This window comes from Geospiza fortis, unplaced genomic scaffold (genome assembly GCF_000277835.1).
Source record: "Geospiza fortis unplaced genomic scaffold, GeoFor_1.0 scaffold64, whole genome shotgun sequence".
Taxonomy (NCBI): Eukaryota; Metazoa; Chordata; class Aves; order Passeriformes; family Thraupidae; genus Geospiza; species Geospiza fortis.
In genome coordinates, this window is record NW_005054461.1 from 174,581 (window position 1) to 195,900 (window position 21,320).

Below are 21,320 nucleotides of genomic sequence, written 5' to 3' on the forward strand. Positions count from 1 at the left end.
GTGATGCTAGCCCAGGCAGAGTGATGTAGATTTTTTTTCATAGTGGAAATTGCACTCAAATTTTATTTGTAGAAGTTTGAGCATCTCCTGGTTGTTATATAAGGCTGACTCAGTTCAGTAAAGTTTGACTTAGAATTGTTGAACTTGCTGATGTCATATATGTAACACGTAGTCAATCAAAAGTGTATTGCTGCCTTGAAAGGCTGAGGTATGGCCTTGGCTACTTTGCTTAGTAGAGTGAAAGATGTTGGTTGGTAGATTTCTGTGTTCCCACCTTCTCCTCCAGCAGGTACCAATAATATAACTTTATTACATTTACTAATGAATTCATCTCATTTTCTCATTTTAATGCTGAACAGCTGTGAGGAGTCCTGCTGAGAGCTAAGGTTTTGCTCTGGCATGTGGCAGTTTACTTCTCTGTTCGAGAGGTTCTTTTGAACTAAGTAGTGTAAACACTGGCTTCTGGGTTGTACTACTTATTTCTTGGGATGTTGTTACAGATTTGTTTTGGTTAACAAAGCTGAAGGCATTAATATCTGAAGTGTCTCATTTCTTTTAATCTTTAACTAGTGCTGTTTTTATAAAATACTTACAGGTAGTAGGAGTGCCTGTGCACTTTGTAATGATCCATAAACATGGTTGTAGCAGGTTTGTTGTACTCATTTCCTGCTGGGCAGAGATGCAGAGGGTGTATTGCTGCTGTTTTCAGAAGAAAGAGTTGTGTGGTCGTTTGTTTTTCACTTTCTTTTCCCCCAGCTACTTAGGGAAACCACGTGGATTCTGACTTCTGTTGATATAGTGTTGTACAAATACAGGATTTTCAATGAATGAAGTTCATTACTTTTCAGGGAGTAGCTGTACACTACAATCTGTGAACTGCAGAAATGCAACATAATTCTCCTGCAAATTTTGCCTCTTGTGTTAGAGGTTGCATGCAGGAATTCAGCCAAGCGAGCAGCTGAGCTCCTGGGGTGAGCAGGAGCAGAGAGACCCGTTTCTGCCCTCTGGTCTGCAGCAGCTTTATCAGCAGTGTTGGCTGGGTCTGATTTCTGTGCTGTGGGACACGTAAGTGGATTGCTGATACTGCTATCAGTTAATAGTAGGTGTGTACTACCAGTACTATCTGTTGATAGTGGAGAGGAGGGTATGTGAAATCTGATACTCTGCTACTTCAAGTAAAGCAGAATCTAGTAATTGGTTAGTATGTTGTGATGATGGACTTCTGAATAGCAGTGAAATACAATTTAGCTTTAGATTTAACATCTGGTTTTTAAAATTTTGATATGCTCTTGATGTTTGGTAATGTATGTTCTGAAGTTACTATGGCTCCTGAGATGAATTGCTATTGCTATGGCCATAATTATAGAAAGCAGCACTGAGCAGCTTCTCCTTTTCTATAAAATCATTTTATGGAAATGTTTAATGGGTATTCTTGTCAATGCAGAGTTCTCCAAATTATTGTTAATCAGTCTGTTTCTCTTTATTATCATCCTTTTATCCTCTTTGGCATGTGCACGCATTCCGATTTGGAAACAGTGTTAAGTTACAGCCTCTCTGTTGGTTCTGTCCTAACGTGTTTTGCAAAGCTGTAGCTGCTTCCAAAGAACGAGTTCTTGGGTTTTTTTGTTTTTTATTTTGTTCTGATTTGTCAAACAATGTAAACATTTTTCAGACTGACCCTTTTGAGGTATGTTTGCCAACTATTGGCGGTAGGCTGGGTTTAATTTCCAGGCTGCAGCATTGCAGCTGTGACCCGTGAAAGGCAGGTGGCACTCTGCTATCTGCAGTTCTTACAGACACCTGGGGAATGCCACGGCCCGAGCTGTGCACTTCAGCTATGGTTTGCTGCTAAATCTGTTGTTGCTAAAATGGCAAATTGTTAAAAAAAAAAAAAAAAGGTTGGGTCTTTTATTTTAGTTTTCTTTATAAATATGTCCTATGATTTATTCAGGAAATTTGCCAGTTTGCCTTTAACTACAGCACATTTGCTTAGCATTTGTCAGGAAGGTAGCAAATGTAAACCAAGTTAATGATCCCCAAACTGCAGTCTAATTAGAGTCTTCTTGATTTTTTGCTGGAATGTATATTCCAAAGTATGAAACACTCAAATCTTTTGTCTTTTAGTGGATTTGTTCATGCATCTATTCTCAAATTTGTGCTTTCCCACGGATACTTGGATACAATCCAGTTGTCTGCTGTGTAGTATCAGCTCTACATAATAAATAGATTAATAAAATTAATCTCTGTTTGGGGAGATTGATTTTGGAAGAAATTTCCTGGTGTCCCAGTATATATTAGAAAACCAGGCAACTCACAGAAACGCTGATGTTTGTCAATGATAGTAGCAGGAGACTGGGGTTGGTACTTAGTCTGCACTGAGGCCTTTGCAATGAAACTCTTGAGTTTAACTCAACTGTTGAAACTTATCTTTTCAAATATTATCATTTCTTTGCCAAGAGTTTGAATGACTTGTTCAGAAAGTTTAAATGCTGTGCAGCATGTTAGCTGTGCTATCACTTCCAGACTTACCTTCAATTAGCTTATCTGTTATGAAGTTTCTTGCATGATAGACATATAATACAGCTTTTCAATCCTTTTCCATTTTTTCTTTTTAAAATCAGGATCTGTCCTTGAGCTCCAGTATACCTTAGAATTGTTGGATCTTAATTTCTGACAGAACTTGTCAATCTTTTCATGGTTACCAACCCCAGTAGTGGAGATTAGTTTCATTTAGGGGATGTTGATTGAGCAGCTCTGAATGTTTGGCATATAATATTCTGATTTTTTAATCCTTTGCTAGATGAATAGCAACATGCATCCATTTTGCAGTATTTGCTTAGTTTAGGAGAAACTCAGAGAAATTATAACTTTGAAAATACTGAAATGTAGCCTTTTACTTTCCTCTCTCTCTGTAATACTGGGATACGTTCTTAGGCATTACTAAATATATGCGATGAACAAATTAGAGCACATGTGATGGCTGCAGGATTGGCTTATAATGTGAATTGGGTGGGCTGAAGAAATGAGCTGTACTGTGAATTGTGTTGATTTTCCCACTTCTTTTCCCCACCTCTCTCCAAATTTCAAAATTGAGCTGCTGTCTTTTGTGCTGTTGTCCTTCTCTGAATTGCTAGTCTAGCTGGAAACCCAGAATGCTGTTGAAATGTGCTTTCTTTTTAGACTTAGGTTTAACTGGAAATCAGGAATGTTTAATATAAAGTTAACTATAAGGCCTCTGTAGCTAGGGAGAGAATATTTTAATAATTTGAGGCCCTGTTCTTCTGACCCACAGTAATCTTATTGCTGAATCAGTCATTTCTGTTACTGGTGAACTCTACAGACAAAGGCATGAGAATAACTATTTGTTTGTAGTTTTAAAAGTTATTGGGCAGTTGTTTTCCACTGTGTCTTCTTCAGCATACAGTCTCTTCAGAAATTCCTGTTGCCTTTTTCTTCCACTGTTTATGTATATTTTTTTACCGTGTCATTTTAGTGACCTGCTTTCACTGGAAACCCACAAACATTTGCATTGGCAAATGTTTTGAAGGGCTCCCTGGGAGCATGGCTGAAATGACCTTCTTGTGGGACAAAATGTATGGGATGAAACAATTTTTGTTGACCTTGTCTGATAGAGAAATTGCCAAGTACTTGAGGAAAAACTCCTGGCCTTGCCATTTCTAGGAAGATAGGTTATGTCTATTGCTTTGTTTCTCTCAATGTCTGGCAGAGTTTTAGGGTTTCTTTACTGAGTTGTAGTCAAAACTGAAGTCTGGAAAGAAATTATCCACAGTCATTGGGCTATTGCATTACTTAACATGAGTTCAGTTGCTGATGGTCTCTTCTCTTGATGGTCTCGCTTGCTTTCTCATTCTGAGCTTGCAATAGCAATATGCAGTTGTTTTCTTAGTTTTTGCCATATAAACTGTGTGTGTGTAGTCCAAATTTTAGCTCCTTCTCATGCTCCAGTGCATACTTTTCCTTGTTGCTTTTTAAACCTAAGCAATGATACTGAAATATCTAGGAGACAGTACGTACACCAAATTGTTACTAGTGTCAGGTGTTACATTACCCAGTGCTGCAAAATGGGACTCCTGGCTTAGCCAAAAGATGGGATTTCAGCTTTGGATAGTTTTCTAATAGTGCTCTTCAAGGTGTATCAGCCTGGGGTAGCCAAGAGCCTGCTGACTCTGATGATCCTCATCAGTAGCTCTGATGAGGAAGTTGCTAAAGATGATGTTGGTACTGTTGTTGTTGTCTGTTGTGCTCATTTTCTGACCCTGTAAATCCATGTCCTAGCTCTCACTTGATAAAATATTTCAGAAAAACCCAACCAAGCAGAGAACCCCCTTAATTCCTGTCCGCTGTTGACAACTTCTCTTTGTGACCTGAGCACCATGGTATGCCATGATTCCTGAAGGCAGGCAGATATAGATGGAGAGGATGCTGCGCCATCAGAGAATCAGAGAGTGCTGTTGTAGTTTGTTGTCCTCCTTGGAAATTCTGGGACTGTGTCAGGCCATTGCCTACTGGGTTCTTTTAGTTGTGCCAGTGTAGCTATTTATGTGAAACCAGAGTGTAAACAGTATTAGGGAACTCATCCTCTTAACACTTTGCCTTTGAAGTACCCATGGCCACCAATCCCAGTAAGGCCCCACAGGCTCTGGTCTCAGTGTAACTGCAGGTGTGCAGTGGCTATTGTCAGGTGAGGAAGGAGAGGAGGATTGTGTGTGCAGAATTAAATTCTGATAACAATGAAATGTGGAGGATTTTGCCTTGGTGTTTTAGAGGGTATCCAGACAGCTTTTTTTAATGTCAGCTGTATAACAGGCAGCAAGCTCTCTTGTGGAGGCTGCCAATGGACTGAGGCACAGCTGTAAGCCTGTCTTCAGCAGCAGTCTAAACTCACCTCCTGAGGAGCGAGGCACCTGCGTGGCAACGCCTCGTTGCACTGCCCTTGAGTGTGTCAGAAGTGGGGAAATGCAGGGTAATAACCTGTTAAATACTGAAGTTCAGTCTTCCAGAACTTGTCTGCCAGACCTTATTCTACTGAAAAATGGTAGTGGGTTCTGATACATGCTGTTGGAATTGATAGTAGAAAGCCACAAAACCCTTCTACATTTACGTGCCAGGAGCATGAGTTCGTGCGTACAGTTTTAGAGACACGCAAGAGGTGAAGTTGGTGTTTGTGGGAAGAAAAACGTCTCTTGATGCATATGGGTAGAAGTCTGAAAATGCTGCTACCCCAGCCTCTGGAGACTTGTCTAACTGATGTAATTCTGTTGTAAGTCTTGGTCAGAGTTTACAGACTTTCTTTAATTGTTCAAGAAAGTTGCTGGATTTTCCAGTTTATCTTCTGTTGCTTTCCTAAGCGTATAGTGTCAGACTCTTTGCCTAAGCATTAGCTAAATCTTTAATATAGAAGACAATCCAGTGGAACCTGGGCATCATCCTTTAATGGTTGGTTACAAAAAAAAAAAAAAAGTGCAACCATCAACAACAGCAAAAAGAGATCTGGGGCTCTAGAGCTGAATTGCTGTTGTTTTTGCCATTGTTGTCTATTGTTTTAAATTAAATTAATGGTCTGGGTGGGGGAACTTGATTTTTTCCTCCAGTAGTCTTTCTTTAAGCGAGTTTGCAAGTAACTTTGATTAGAAAATTCCATTTTTGCTCACTTATCTATAACTGTCAGGGGAGATTGTTTTGCAAATTTATTTAATCTGAAGGCCAACGAGATCAGGATTGAATTTTGAAGAAAAATAATCTTGAACTAGAGGTAAACACTTAATTCTGATATTTAACTTGAGCCTTTATATTTTTCTCTCAAACCCACAATCATAAAGTGCTCTTAAAATAACTTGAGCAAGCATGTTATTTTTCTTAGAGTACACCTGTGAACTCATTGCTGGCAATGGCTCTACCTCTTGGGAAAAGGACACGCAGGTCTTTTTATAGGATGGCTGTTGACAAAACTTGTCCTTCAGCTTCACTTGTAGAGCTGCTGTGTTGTAATTGTTTTTTTTTACCAAAAGGCTAAAGAAAGAACTAGTTTGCTGTGGAGGCATATCACTAATATTTTAATAAGAGGAAATATAAGACTTGTCTAACTGGAAATATAGGGAACTCCATTTGCTTGTGAGGAACAATTCATGTGCTTAACTTATCTTTCAGATTTACTGTGAATTCTGTATAAACCAGACCTGATTTATAATTGCATGTGTTTTTTATTTTTGGAATTTAGCATTTCCCATAAAATAGTAATTTAAACAAGAGGTTTGGGGCTTTTTTCCTGCTACTCTCATCAACCTTGGTCTTTTTTATAAGCCCCAAATTTCTAACAGTGCCAATGCTGAAAATTTTGGAAATGGCATGCAAAGTAAGTAGAGCAATTGACGCCGGGCCTGTTCCCAGCTCTATGCACACACTGACACTTTCAAAGATTTATCTGTAGCTGTAGATCTAGTCTAGAGAACCTGATTACTGATGAAACCTGAGGATTTAGAGATCTCTGGTTTTAACTTGCAGCTTTAGTTTGCTTCTTGCTGAGTTGGTTGTTTGTCTTCTCTTGCCCCTTTCTACATTGTGAAAAGTGTTGCTTTATGATGTCTGAGTACCTTGTCTCCTTCTTGAGTATTTGTGGACTAAAACTTTGTAAGCATTAAAAGAAGTTTTGCATGTGTTGAATATTCTTGCTTCCACATAAAAACTTATTTTCTAGAAATCAATCTTCATTTGAAAAATAGTGTTTCTCTGTTTGTATTAATATCTATAGATAGTTGATAATTGGAATGATCAGTCTTCAAAAAAAATGGTCTGTTCCTGAATATCATTCATGTTGCCTTTTAGGTACTTTAATGCCACCTTTCATCCCAAAATATTAAGAGGAGAAAAAACCCACAACCTTTGGCTTAATAGTAGCATCTGGTTTTACTTCCAAAATTGTCATAGTTGTCCTAAAATCATTAGGGTTGTGTGAGCTAGAGTGCTCATAGGAGCCTTACTTTTGTGACTGAATGGTAATGATTTGAGTTAAAAAGATTTAGTATTATATTTTTCAGATTTACACGTCATATTGTAACTGAAATGAGTTTGGAATTGCTCTGCCAGGCAGCTGACTAGGGAGAGAGTGAGGAGCAGAAGATAATCTCTTCAGCTTTAGTAATGGCAATTGATATATAAACTAGTGGTTTCTTCTTCTGAAATGTTTCATTTGGCTCCTTTTTGCCACAGTAGTTCCCAAGATTCACCATTTAAACAGCATTTGGGCTTATAACTGTAGTCTTTATGTTGCAACATGTGGAATATGTAAAATTTTCTTAAGAAAGAATGTTCACTGATGTTTCATCTTTCTATAGTTTGAAGCCTAATCAACAAGAAGGGCGATGTAATCCATGAAACAGAGAGCAGCTAACAGGCAAACTCTAAGTGATGTCCAGGTGTTAGAAGAACACATTACTTGTTGGTAGAATTGCCTTGTTAAGATTTAAGTTTAGGGCCTAAATTAAGGTTTAGGGCTGGACATGCTGCAGTTGTCTCAGACCTAGGGGGAGGTTAACAAAGCTTGGGAAGAAGGATGTACCACTGATAGTGAACACGCAGAATGCAGAATTTAAGGGCCATGAAGCCATCTGGCAGGACTCCCAAGACAATGAAGAAACTAACAAAGCAGCTGTGCTTTGTTAATCAGCTCTGTCTGGGTAAAGGGTAATTCTGGCAGGGGCAGAATTCAGCTCTGTCTGGGTAAAGGGTAATTCTGGCAGGGGCAGATTGCGGCCACCAACTCACAGACTGCTGACCCAAGAAGCCCTATGACTCAAAAGAAGAGAAATGCTGAGTATGGGACTAGTTAGCATGGGAAGCAAGAGAATAATTTACCAATAGAAGACAGAATACTAATTAATAAGAGAACTATGTAACTGGTAGCCAATGAACACTAATTCCTTTGTTTGCTAAGATGTATAAATAGTAAAAAGTTTCGATGGTTGGCATGCTTGATTTGAATAGTATCACTGAGCACCCAGGCTTGTGCAACTCTGAAATAAATAAGCAATATCTCCCCTGAGTGTGTAATTATTGGCTTGTTACACACTGGGTAATGAATCCAATTTTTCTGGACAACACGTGCATGTTGATCCCAGGAACTCATCAACAGAGAAAGTTGTTGCATCAATTTTCCATAATCCACTTTTTCTGGCGAATATACCCAGGTGTTCAAAAGTGAATGGAAGTATAGCATCCTTGCCCCAAGACATCTATGGATAGAATCAGTTTTGTCTGCCAAAATCGCTCCCAGTACATTCCACTGTAGCTCAGCATGGGAAGTGAAGGATGCAAGTCAATATTCGCACTCACTGAAATAGTAAGATACTTCTCATACTTCTGGCAGTAATATTTTCATACTTGCAGTCCTATAGAAAAGATTTTGTAGACTCTGTATTTAAATATCATCTGCGAAATATGTTTTCTTTAAACCTTCTCTACTCAAAGTTCTACTTCAGTGAGTCCTGAAAGATTTAGTGCTAAGTCTTGCCAAGTTTCTAATATTTCCAGACCTGTTGGAATGAGTCCAGAGGAGAGCAGAGCTGGAGCACCTCTCCTGTGAGGACTGACTGAGAGAGTTGGAGCTGTTCAGCCTGGAGAAGAGAGGCCTCTGGGGAGACCTTGTGGCACCTCACAATACCTACAAGGGGCCTACAAGAAAGCTGAAGTGGGACTCTTTGCAAGGACATGTAGTGACTGAACAAGAGGGAATGGCCTTAAGCGAAAGCAGAGTAGATTTAGATTAGATATTAGGAAGAAATTCTTTGCTGTGAGTGAGGGTGGTGAGGCACTGGAGCAGATTGCCCAGAGAGGTTGTGAGCTCCCAGTCCCTGTAGGTGTTCAAGACCAGTCTGGATGAGGCTCTGAGTAACCTGGTCTAGTGGAAGGTTCTCTGGCTGTGGCAGGTGGTTTGGGACTAGATGATCTATCTGAAAGGAGGTTGTAGCAAGGTAGAGGTTGGCCTTTTGTCCCAGGCAACTAGCAATGGGACAAGAGGAAATGGCCTCAAGATGGGCCAGAGGAGGTTCAGATCAGACATCAGGAAGAATTTCTTCACTGAAAGGGTGGTTAAGCATTGGAATGGGCTGTCCGGGGAAGTGGTGTAGTCACAGCTTGTGAAAGTGTTCAAGATGAGACTGGATGTGGCACTTAGTGCTGTGTTTAGTGGACAAGGGGGTGTTCCATCAAAGGTTGGAATAAATGACCCTTGAGGTATTTTCCAATCTTAATGATTCTATGATCTTTAAGGTCCCTTCCAAACCTAATCATCTCATCATTTAATGATTCTGGTGTCTTATGGAGTGTGGCATAAAGCAAGTTGGAGATACAAGCTAATTGCCTTCCTCTGGCATTTCTGTTACAGGCAGCTGCCTGTAACCTGTGGGTCACGTGTTCCATTCGTTCAGGGTTCTGACCCATCAAGGGAAAATGAAGTATAACACATATCTGAAGTAAAACTACAGTGTTGATAGTTACTTTAGTAATGTGTGACAAATGTATATGAATTAAATGAACAATGTGCTAGACAGAACTCATTTGAGCAATAATTTCTGTGTAGAAATTGTTGGGTGGGGCTCAGTGACCAAAATTATTCTAGCTAGATAGCTGGTTCATAGTAATGTTCCCTCCTTACAGTAAAACTTATCTATAATTTAAAAGATTCATATTAATAGTAAAATGTAGCTGTGACACTTGTAATTTTCTAAAGAACTTCTTGCAAACACAATTTATAAGTGCTTCCTTTTTTGGAAGGTGTTTACTCTATGAATGGTCAAAATTAACTTCACCTTTCAGTTCTTCCATATATTTGTAGGGGTGCTTGCTTGGGGTGCTTGCTTTCCCCTCTCTACACACATGCATTCACCTCAGTTTTGCAGTCTGTTCTAGTTTGTCAAGCAGTGGCACAGGCTAGATAATAGATAATAATCTCTTCATTTGTATAGTCAGATTGCTGCTGTAGTATCCCACAAGGTAATAGTGGAAGGACAGAGAGGCCTTTCTGCTGGGAAGAACTTGTCAGCTTCAGTCCAGTGGTTAGTGTGCAAGATTGTTCTGAAGACAAAGTGAATTGAAACAGAGATCTGGACACTGTTCTGATAGTTGATAGTTTTATTTTGAGCTCTGAAGAGCTCATCTCTTTGAAGAACAAAGAAATATTGGTATCAAATATTGATTGTGTAATATCCAAAATTCATAAGCTTCTTCACTTTATTCTGGCAAGCTGGACTGCAGGGATAAATGCAGCAACATTTGCTGGAGAATGAAAAAAAGTTAATAAAAGAAATAGCATTTGAATTAATCTTTCATTATTAGTGGGATCTTTTAAAGGCAGATGTGATTAAATGATTTAACTGGATTCAGAAAATATAATTGAATCAGAAGAATTTTTGTAAATTATGAAGTTACGTTAATTTAGATGAACCAGAAACATGGACCGGCTAATTGGACTACGCTAATGTACACATATACTTTTCGGAAAGCTGATGAACACTTTGTAAGTGCAAATGTTTCTCCAGTTTGCCTCTGATTTGATGGTATATCTTGCCATGCTCTTACTACAGGCTGTGATTAAGTTTCTGTGTTCTGTAAGATTTAAGTGCAGTTGTTATGTATTAATTTCTATATTTTCAGGTTCTGCTGCCTCAAACTGCAGCTGTAGTTCTGAAAGTGGCATCAGTAGGTCCTAGTTGGTAATTAAGATAATGTGCAGTAATATGTTGCTTTTGTAGGGCTCTTAATTGAACATTAGGTTGCTTAATGTTAATGAAGAGGGGTGGAATATTGAGGGTTGACATTTAGCACTACTTCATTAAAAAAATGGAAATAAAAGTTCTACACTGTTTGTTATCTTCATTTTAGATTAGCAATGCTAATAAAATGAGCTCTTATGCTCTGTTGAGTTCCTTTTTGCTGTGTGTACATCTTAAGGCAAAGCCAAATCAGAATATCCCTTGCTTGACTGTTTAGTAATTTGACTCAGTTCTTCTAGATCTGTCCTGTGCAGGATAATGCCTAAGGTGTAAGGCAGGCTGGGGAGCTCCAGCATTCTGCTTCTGGGTTAAATGTGTGTAAATGTATTAATGAACAAATAGTTCTCTAGCAGTGCTCGTGTTGTTAGCTGATCAATCTCTGCCTAATCTATCAATGGTAAGAACCTGTTGTGAATTTTTTAACTAGGTGGAATTGCTCTTCTCTGCTTTCACTCTGCAGTGAGTCAGCCAAGATGGTGTCCCAGCAGGGGAAATTGTGTCTGTGAGCAAGCTGAAAGTTGCCATCAGGAGGTTGCCAAATGTCCGGTTAGTGCTATCACATCCAAGACGTGCAGGTCACCTTTCCTGCGTTCCCATAGCCCAGGCTGAGTGTATTGCTGTCACTGAACTCTGAGCAAGCAGGGGACTTGGGCTGGCAGGAGCCTGCTGGCACTCACAGAGCTGTCAGTTTTTTTTCCTGCTGCTTTATGTCCTGACGCTCAGGACAGAGAAGGGCAGCTGCTGGTGTGTAGGTGGGTGGGGATTTTTCAAGGAGCAAAGGTAATGATGTAGGTGGTGGGCAAGAGGGAAGAAACAGCTGGTAGAAATAACAGGTGGGGGTAGGATGCTTTGGGTGAGTGGGAATAGAGGACTTCAGAGGAAACCAGAGCCTGTGTGCCATAGGAGAGCAATGTGGTGGGAGCTAGTAGATAGGCAACTGCAAAATTGTGAAAGCTTTTCTCCCTTCTCTCCAGCACTTCACACCTGGCACCCCACTGGGGGCACAGTGTTACACTCTTAGTCTCACCCTGACTGCCCCAGCATCAGACTCCTTTTGGACTAGGTCAAAAACCAAGGTGCCAGCTAACTATTTCCACTGCTGCTGCACTGCTTTTCTCAAGTGCTTAGAGGTACACAATAACCTAATGAATGCTAACACAGAGTTTCTCACACACATAGCTGCTTGCAGCTTGACAGCTGTGTTAATGTCAATAATTGGCAGGCAGGAGGAGTTGCTATATAATAGGAACTACAGAAACCAAATTCCAAGTTGGAAAACTGGGTCAGGCTAATTGAAGTAATGTCACCAACTCTGAGGGTGGACAGTGTTCTCCTTTGAATGTTGAAGGTCTGTGGATCTGCAGGGCTTTCAGCTGTTCTCCAGGTATGAGCTTCCATGTGCCTTGTTTTTCATTTGTTTTGTGTTTCTTTTGTGAATTATTATCTGCTTTTCAGTAGAAGCCTAACATGACTGATATGATCCTATGTATGTGTTATGGAAATAAACAAGTTAATTTTTCAAACTTATAAAATTCATCCTGCTTTGTGGAACCCAAAAGAGATCAGCAAAACCATCCCATAAATTAAAGCATGCACTCAGTGTGAAATGATAACAACTTTGTTTTATATCTTGGACAGAGGTCTTTGGTTAGTGTGGCTGCTTCATAACCCAGACTCTTTACTCTCCACCTTTTATCTCTGGAAAAATAAAAATGTAACATTTTTTACCAAAGCAATCAAAAAGCCAATATTTTCATTTGTCTGAGAACTTATGATCATCAGAAGACTTACGAAGTATTAATGCTTAGTTTGGTGTGAGAACACAGTTGAAATAGGTTGGAAAATCATGGTGGACTTCTGCCTGAGTTCTATTTATTGTGGAGAATATGGAACGCAAAATATTTGCTTAAATTATCTGTAATACAAAGTGTACTCTGAGATAATAAAAAAAATTCAATACAGCTTCATTATTCCACTGTCAGCACATCCAGACTTTTCTTTTTCCCCCTGTGTCTTTAAATATCTTCTTGAAAACCTTTCAAAGGTAGTTTTATTAACCTAACATAGTGCAGATGTTGCTACTTTGAGAAATAAGTCACAATCACTTGTAGTATTGTGTCAAAAATATCATTTAGAGGTTTAGAATGAGGGGAGCAATTAATGAACAGTCTTCACTACAAACAAATGTCAGAGACTCCTCCAGGGCTAAGCTGCTTCTCTGCCGTATTCATTAATTGCTCTTCTGAGCAAAGTTGGTGTTGATGAGTGGGTTTAATTAAGTATACCTGAGAAAATCCACAAAAACAGATCTGAAGTATTAGAATGAAAGATTTGCATTTGATTTAATAAATAAAGACCTTTTCATTCTCAGGGGGTTTTATGCTTCATGTAACTGTTCCTGGCTGACATTTCTCCCTGACTGCTGTGTTGTCCTCACTGGAGAGTAGCAGATATGGTTTGCTTCAGGATGCATGCCAAATACCATGCCCATATTTAAGTCTCTATTATTAAATATGTATTAAATCTGTCATAATGGAAGATATCTCTCAGAACTCTACCTGTTGAAAAATGGCAGGAGAGGGAAGAAGCATATGTGGGTAGAAAGAGAGAAATCTTAAACTGCTAAAGCTCATTCCCAACTTGCTAACCCTATAACCTTGCTAAAAATATCTCCTTGGGAAAAATCTCTGTATTCATATGTAAAAAAAAAAAAAAAAAAAAACAAACCAGAAAAAACCAAACCCCACCATATGTAAAGCTGGATTTTTCAATGTGCTTTGTGGCTTACAGGTCTAAATTGAAACTTGATGAGTGGTGGCCCCCAAAATCTGTGTTATTATGTGAAATACAGTAATATGTGTATCCGTGTGGGGTTTTTTTGTTACATTTTTGGTTCTATTTTGGCATGTGTGAGAATATGCCTAGAAGGAGAAAGCTACTTCTGTATCTTTTTTCTGTGCATTGAAATGAAAATTGCATTAATATATAAAAAATACTGTTATTTTGTGTTTTGATGAGAGAGTTCAGGGGGAGAGGGCCCTTTTTTAGTTATACTGCTTTTAGGTATTTGTTTTGGTTTTATTTGTACATTCTATTGTGTAAAGTCAATCAGAATGTGAAGAACAGTTTAGTGAAAGTACTCATAATTTGCAGTTTAGAGCCAAGCGTTAACTGGAAGCTTTAATAGCCTTTCAGTACCACTTCAGAAATGGAGATGTGCCATTGGACAGACATGTCAGAACTTAGTAAAAATAGCATATCCTACAGTGGGCATTCATCCAGAAATCTAAATTTAGCATTGTATCCTGGGTATAGTACTGCAGGTGGTCACATGCACTAAATTGTATTCAGTACCCTCTGTTATTCAAGCAGGTCTCAACATACTTATTTTAAAGATTTTATGGTTTTATGCAAGGCTACCTTACTGTTACTACTGTGGTTCTTTATATGGCATCAAAATGTGAGACGTGTTTTGTAGGAATTAAAACAAAGCCTTAGCCAGAGATGTTTAGTGTCATGGTTCTGCGTGAATGGAAGTCAGTGGCACAATTCCAGCTGACTTCAGCTGGGAGTATTAGTAGATCCTGACTTCTTTCTGATAATACATATAAACACACAGCCAGCTGGCAGGTTTGAGTGTGATTTATTTCACATTATTCTCTTTTGCTTGTAGCATTCCAGTAGAGTTTGGCCAAATAAGCTTGAAAAAAGTTCTATCCGTGCATTAGGGGAATGTAAAGCTTGAGGAGGAACAAAGCTCGGATATGATTGTTTGATTAATTACTTGAATATTTATGCAAATTACAGTAGGTTCTGATGAGTGTCATATGGGAAAAGTCTTTACTGAGCTTTTCTTTCCATTTATTTTGCCCTCTTCTTCCTGTTTCTGGAGCAATAGCAGGACACAGGATTTTTAATCACTGTGGGTAGCAGGTTTCTTTAAAACCCACTGGAATGACTTGTAGAAGTAAGATAGAATTTTCTTATGACATAATTACTGAGTACAGGTGTTAGTTATTGTGTTTGTTTTCAGATAGGGAAACAAGAACATATGTTTCTCACTCTGTATAGATGACTGTATGTGTGTGGGCAGGGTGTGGGGAGAGACAACAGAACTCTGTGTGTATGTAAATATTCTTCTAGAGGACAAACACCTAGGAAAAAGACGGTTTCCTTTATTTTTTATATTTTAACTATATGTGATCATAATTTTTTTATTCAGAGAGTATTACTTAATGTTTTGGAGGTTATAAATAGACTTCTGACTTTTTAACATGATCTGTAAGGTGAGAGACTGCTGCTTCACATTTTCGGATTCATCTGCAGATCTTTATTGCTTTGGTCACAGGCTTTTTTTACAGCAATTCCTTGTCATATTGAATACTTGTGAGTATTCCAACAGTTTCTTGGGTGATAAAAGAAATTATTCATTCTTAATTTAGATGATGTCTGATATTTTCATTACTTTCACTTGTAAGAGTTTAGGTGATGCTGGGCTGAAGAGGCTGGATTTTTAGGTGTAATATTCATGACTAGAGTGAAGAGAAAGCCATTCATGTGTATTGAAGGGGACACAATGAGTACAGTGGGTAAGACAGTGATTTCTCCAAAGATTCATAGGAGAAACTTAGTGTGTTTACTTGCCATAGTAGACTAGTAGCAGGCTTCAAAACAGTGATAAGATTGAGCAGTACTTGTGCTTTAAAAAAGCTGACAGGGAAAACACCCACACAGATAAAATGTTTAATAAAGGTAATTTTAAGTGATTGCGAATGCATCATGTCTTTATGGAAATGGAAGTGCTCAGAAAACCTAAATCCAGTGGCCTAAGCAAGTTTGCTTTTTTAATTATAAGTATTTCTATTGTAGGAACAATAAGTAAAAAAAAAAAAAAAGTCAGGAAGAAAAGTAAGCTTTTGCCCACCAATATAAACCTGGCATTAATGGGTCTGTAGTGTGGTGTGGTGTCACAAGGATCTCTGCTTCTTATTTGCATCTTGGAGGAGCAAATGTTACAGCCATGAAAGTGAACAGTGTTACAAGGGGAGCAGCCACATTTCTGGAAGCAGAAATGAGTTCTGCGGATCTGGTTTACTTTCAAAGTGAAATTGATTTATGTGGGTGAGTGCAAGCACCAAAATGAACCTTCTAAGAAAGTATTCAGTACAGGATGAATTTTGGGAAAGCTGAATGCTATGTAATGAGATCTAATGAAGTTGTAGTTATTGTCTTAGTGTGACACCTATTATAAAGGCACCTAAATAACAGATTAAGAAAAATAGGGGCCTATAATGCCTTTCTCCTGTCTAAGGGAGAAACTAATATGTACAAGCCTGTGAAACCTTCTGTAAAGGAGTTCAGACTGCTTCGGTGGAAGGTGCTGTATGGGTAAATAGGTCAATTATATCCAAGTTCAGTGAACTTATTTAAAAAATAATTTAAAAAATTGAGCACTAATAAGCTTCTAATACTCTGATAAAGAAAAAAATCCCATGCTGTTCTAGTGTTAGCCTGGACAGCAACATGAACAGTTGAAAAACACATTTAAGATAACCAGAATTTTATAAAAAGAAAGACTGGAGATACCAAAATTGTTCTAAATTCTTCTATGTTCTAAGATTTAGGAGAAAAAAAAAAAGGCAACAGCACCTTTTGTCCCTTCCCTGAAAATGACCATTTTAATGCTTATTTCAACTACAGCAGTTGTGCTGGCCTAGATGGGGGCTAGAGAAAAGCAACCTCCTGAAGGCTGAGCTTATTCATGGACTCCTCTTCTCCCTCAGCTTCTGTGCTTCTCAGTAAATGCACCCTGTGCAGGCAAAGCATTTTTGATTCTTCTCTCTGAACAACCACATCTGTGGCTTAGATGGTTCATCTCTTTTTATAAAAAGGATTTAAGCTTCACAGAAATAAATTATTCCCATATTGTTGTGAGTTTTTACACTAATTTTAGACAAAGATGCTTTAGATGTGGGGAAGAAAGTTCTCTGTCTTGTTTAGGTGACAGCTGCAGACTCGCATGAGAAGTAGAAAATGTATCTAGTTCTTTATGATATGACATTTTAGGACAGATTGACAAACAGCTTGAATGACATTTGAAATGTGAGGTGTTGTAAGAACTCACTGCCTTTGCTGTATGTAAACACTGCTGTGAGAAAAACAAGCTTTTATTTAAAAAAGAAAAATGATGAGGGAGAGGAGAGCAAGTTATGCCTTAAGCTATTTCCTTGTATGATTAACACCTGGACTGTCTTCAGAAAATGGCTTGTCTTTCTGCTTTTATAATTTCAGAGTGGTTATTGACTGAGCAGTAGGGGGCTTTTTTTCTTTATCTGGTGCCTTACTGAGTTCTTTGCAGCCTCCTGACTCTGTTAGGAAGCTAAAATTGCAATTTTAGCTATCAGGCATAGAAATCATTAACAACATTTATTGACTTCTAAACACTCTTCTGTTATCTCGATGCTGTCAGATCACCTTTGCCCACTTTCTACAAAACATAATTGAAAACAATGAAATTTCTCAACTTTTGTGGACAGGTTACAGACTGGAGAAGATTTTTATCTGAGAAGACATAATTCAAGATGGAGCTATAAGAACTCTCATGTGCTAGAGGTAAGAACAGCTTAACAAAAAAACCTCGACAAAAAAAAAACCTATGTGCCTTTTCTGCTTTGTCCTTTGCATTAAACCAAGGGATGTTTTGCAGAGGTCAAATAAGAAAGTTGCAGTGGAACTGACGCAGAAATCCATTCATGCTGACTTCAGATTTCTAGGTTTCAGTATCTGTAGCTTCCTTGCATAGCTCAGTTCAGTTTTACAGCAACAATTAATGCTCTGGTTTTGATTCTTTAGGTTTTATTTATGTATGGAGCTCCTTTGAAAGAATAGGATAGATAGCATTGCCGCTGCTTCAGGTGAGGAAATGAGTGAGAATAATTAAATGCAGCTTTAAAGTAGTCTTATGTATCGAAGAGAATTCTCCACAAGGAGTAATAATATCCTGTCAACTAAGAAATGAAGAATGGGTAAAGAGAAGATAATTTAAATTAAAAAGCAAAAAAATCTTTTAATAGACCAGAAAGTAGGACACAAAGCTTAAAAGCTAAAAAGGAAGCATGCTGTAAAAATGTAAACTTTTTTTTAATACATTAGCAAGTCAACATATTTCTCTTATATTTCACCTTGTATTTGGAACCAAAGCTACATGCAGATACATCTTGCTGGAAATATGTGATTATTTTTAATTAGAACCTTGCAAGTTTCTTTGCATATTAAGTACAACAGAGGAGTTAGTAAATTGATCTATGAGAATGTTAGAAATAAGGTAAAAAGTAACCTGGATGGTTATAGTTGTTACATACTGACTTTGACAGTCTGGGTACTGTAAGTTCTCCCATGTTTTGGAGTACCTGTGAAAATTGGGAGCAGTGACAAAAATCTGCTTTCTAATGCTATATAATAGTATCATTTGGAGCAAGCCTTTGGCCTTCTTGATATGGATTATGTCTCTTCTGAGGATGACATGGCTGGAACCATCTCCCACCCTCCCTCCCAAATTATGTGTTGATAAAAAAAATAAAATGCTACCCCTGTTCGCTAAGCTTTGTTTCTTTTTGTCACTTTTGTGTGCTTTTCCTATCATAGATTGACCCTCCTCTGTAAATTTACCAGACAGCAACATCTACTTAGGGGTCCTGTACCATGACACACTGGGAGCTTAAAATGCTCATCAGATATATGTATGTGAACTGTATTATTTGTCCTGATCTGGAATATGTCTTTATTATTATACTTTTTGAATGCTGAATATGTTGTTCTGCCAAAGGAAAATAATTCTCCCTGCCATCCATTGCGTTTTGTTCAATTTAAGCAGGTTTTACCAACTTCCTATCAGGTTGGGGTGCAGTGGCTTTGTGTAGATTAAGTACTAAAAATTGTGTGAGAAGGATAAAAGAAAGGTTGAGAGGAGTGGTCAGGAAGTAGCAGGGTGTTAGGAGATGGGTTTGGAGTGAGTTCAGAGTGAAGAGGCTGATCAGGATGCGTGGGAAACGGATACATTGTTCTCAGACATAAGATGCGGAAGGCTGGTATCAATTTGTTGGGAGGAATGTATTGAAAAATGAGACTCTGATAACTGTTTGAAGGTTTGAAAGCAATCTTTGATGTATTGTGAAATACGTGTCCAGTGACATTTCCTAAAACCGAGGGTGGCAATGCTGTCATCTCCACTTTAGATGAGGTCTTGTAATCTTTTAATGTTGCTACTCTGTGAATAACAGAAAGTAAGGCTTCTGCTAAGCAGTAGAAGTGTTAAGGCTGTGAGGTGCACAGGGAAGGTGCTTGAGCCGTGGTGTAAGTGACACCTGAGGCTATGGTGTGGCGCACAAAGCCATCTCACAGCCCTGCTGCAGCTAGCTGTCAGGGGCCAGGACTGGTGTGGGACTTCACACAGAGCTGGTGGTGTTAGCACCATAAATAGCTCTGGGACACTGTCCTATTGCATCACCTCAAAAACAACTGAAGTGGTCATCAGGCCATGCCCACAGTGGGTACTCCCTCCGGTACTCCTTGGGCAGAGGTTTGCCTTCAGCTTTGCTGAAGTGCCTGGGTTCTCCCTGTGATTTCTGAGGCAGTCACTAAATGTGCGTGGAGCACAAAGGTAGCCAAACACTCACGGGTATTGTGAACTCAAATTTGCTGCCAGAAGAGTGAATTCCAATCATTATGGGGCACCCAACATTTAAATAATGAAACAAAATGCCTCAGCCTTGATAATTCAATTTGCTGCATTCATATTCATCATTTTGGTTGTACAAGGGAGGGAAGGAAAACTTGTCCTGACATGAAGTGCCAAGCTCAGCTGGACATCAAACTGCAGCAGGTGTTCTTGAGGGGTGAAGGACCTGCAATTTGCAGGAGGCCTGCTTGGGAGGAGCAGAGGGCTGTCTGCTTTTGAACAGCAAATTTGCAACTACTTTCTCAAACTTTTGCCTGTAGTTGCTGTTGGCCTCTTTGGAACATACAGAAGCTTGCTTGCTGTACCATGGTGATTAGAAAATATTAATTTTGTTATGCACAAAAATCCATAATGAAAGTCCTTAATGAAAGGTTGACCATTTTCTGCTACCGTTAATTTCTAAACTTTTTTGTTTTTGCAAATGTAATTGCTGCTATGATTACAGAATGCCAAATTGGGTTTGGGGACATATGCAATATTCTTTTACCACTAGTCTAGTCAAATAATTTTTAATGAGACAAAGAGCTCGTTGAACACCCAAATTGGTTTGTTTACTTCAGTAGCTTAACTGCATTAAAATCAAAGAGCTTGCATGGGCAGGGGGTAATCTGTGTCATTGCTGGACACCATTAATCACTCCCTCGACTGAGTGTAACACTTTTGAAAAGTGACTTATAGATGATTGAGTAACTTTACTCTCTACACCATTAATGGCTCCCAGCAGGCTGCTAGTCTGCAATCACAAACATCTGTGCATTTGAAAGTTTCCACTTCCCCAAACAGAGACATATTTTACAAAGAAAAAAAAGGGAAGAAAGAGGAGAATTTGTTTTTGTGTGAGTGGTCTTTTGGAAAAGAGGCTAGTGGAAAATGTTCATGCTTTAATTCTTGTATGTTTAAGTGTCATATGAGTTTATCTTGAGATCTTTATGCTCTTAATGGCATTAGAAGAATTTTTAGGTTTTATTTTGTTTTTGTCGTTTTTACTCCATAGGATCTTTCTGACATTTCATATCCAGTAGTGAAAGAAAATGTATCCTGATTGCCTAGTAACTCATGAATGTTTTTGTTTTAACTGTGTTTAAAGTAAATGTAGCCATTTTCCCCTAGACGCTGCACACTGTGCATTACTTATTCAAAGCTGATTTCTCTTTTGGAAACCAGCTTAACAGAACAGAGAGCAAAAATCCTTTCTCCAGGCAGTCTGCTACTTCTAAAGTGGTCTTTTAGACAAGCATTTAATTATTCAGGGGAAGAGTGCTGGACATTGGCTGTGTTTCCTCTCTACACAGTGTCACTGTGGTTCCTCACCACACCTGACCCAGGTGGATGCTGCATAGCTGTTGTGACCATCACAGAGTCACTGAGTGAAGGTTACTTGGGGCTGGAACAGATCATCCAATCAACCACCCATGTTCAGATTGTGCTTGTTTTCATTTAGCCTCTTCTAGCATGTTTTGCAAACTGTCTCAGCTTTTTGCTTCTGAGGACTTCCAGTACTTGTCCTACATATCCTGTTGAGTATTAATCCAAGGCTAACATATTAAAAGCATGAGATTGATGGTGCTGTTTCACAGTTCACTTTTCACTGTTCTTGCAGTGAAAACACCTCACCTAAGAGGACTTGATAGGTAGAAAAAAAAAATCATGACCCAAAGGAAATAAGAAGAAGGAAGGATGCCTCCTTTATCGGTCAAAGATAATTGGTTCTGTACTGAAGACACATTTTAAGTTATCTATGGGTAAGGATATGACAGGATTAATCAGTTTCACGAAGGAGTGAAAATTTACTGTGT

The 21,320-nt window shown here is 38.7% G+C and overlaps 1 protein-coding gene across 2 annotated transcripts in view; it reads left to right on the forward strand.

The window, feature by feature from the left end:
- SEMA5A (semaphorin 5A) overlaps positions 1-21,320 on the forward strand; it is a 313,297-nt gene that overhangs the window by 816 nt on the left and 291,161 nt on the right. Inside the window, exon 2 of one of the 2 annotated variants that reach the window (XM_031062762.1) lies at positions 17,324-17,399. The exons of the other annotated variant lie outside the window; for it this stretch is intronic. The gene's annotated coding sequence lies outside the window, so the exon portion shown is untranslated. The remainder of the gene's footprint in view (positions 1-17,323; positions 17,400-21,320) is intronic. 2 annotated transcript variants of the gene reach the window in all.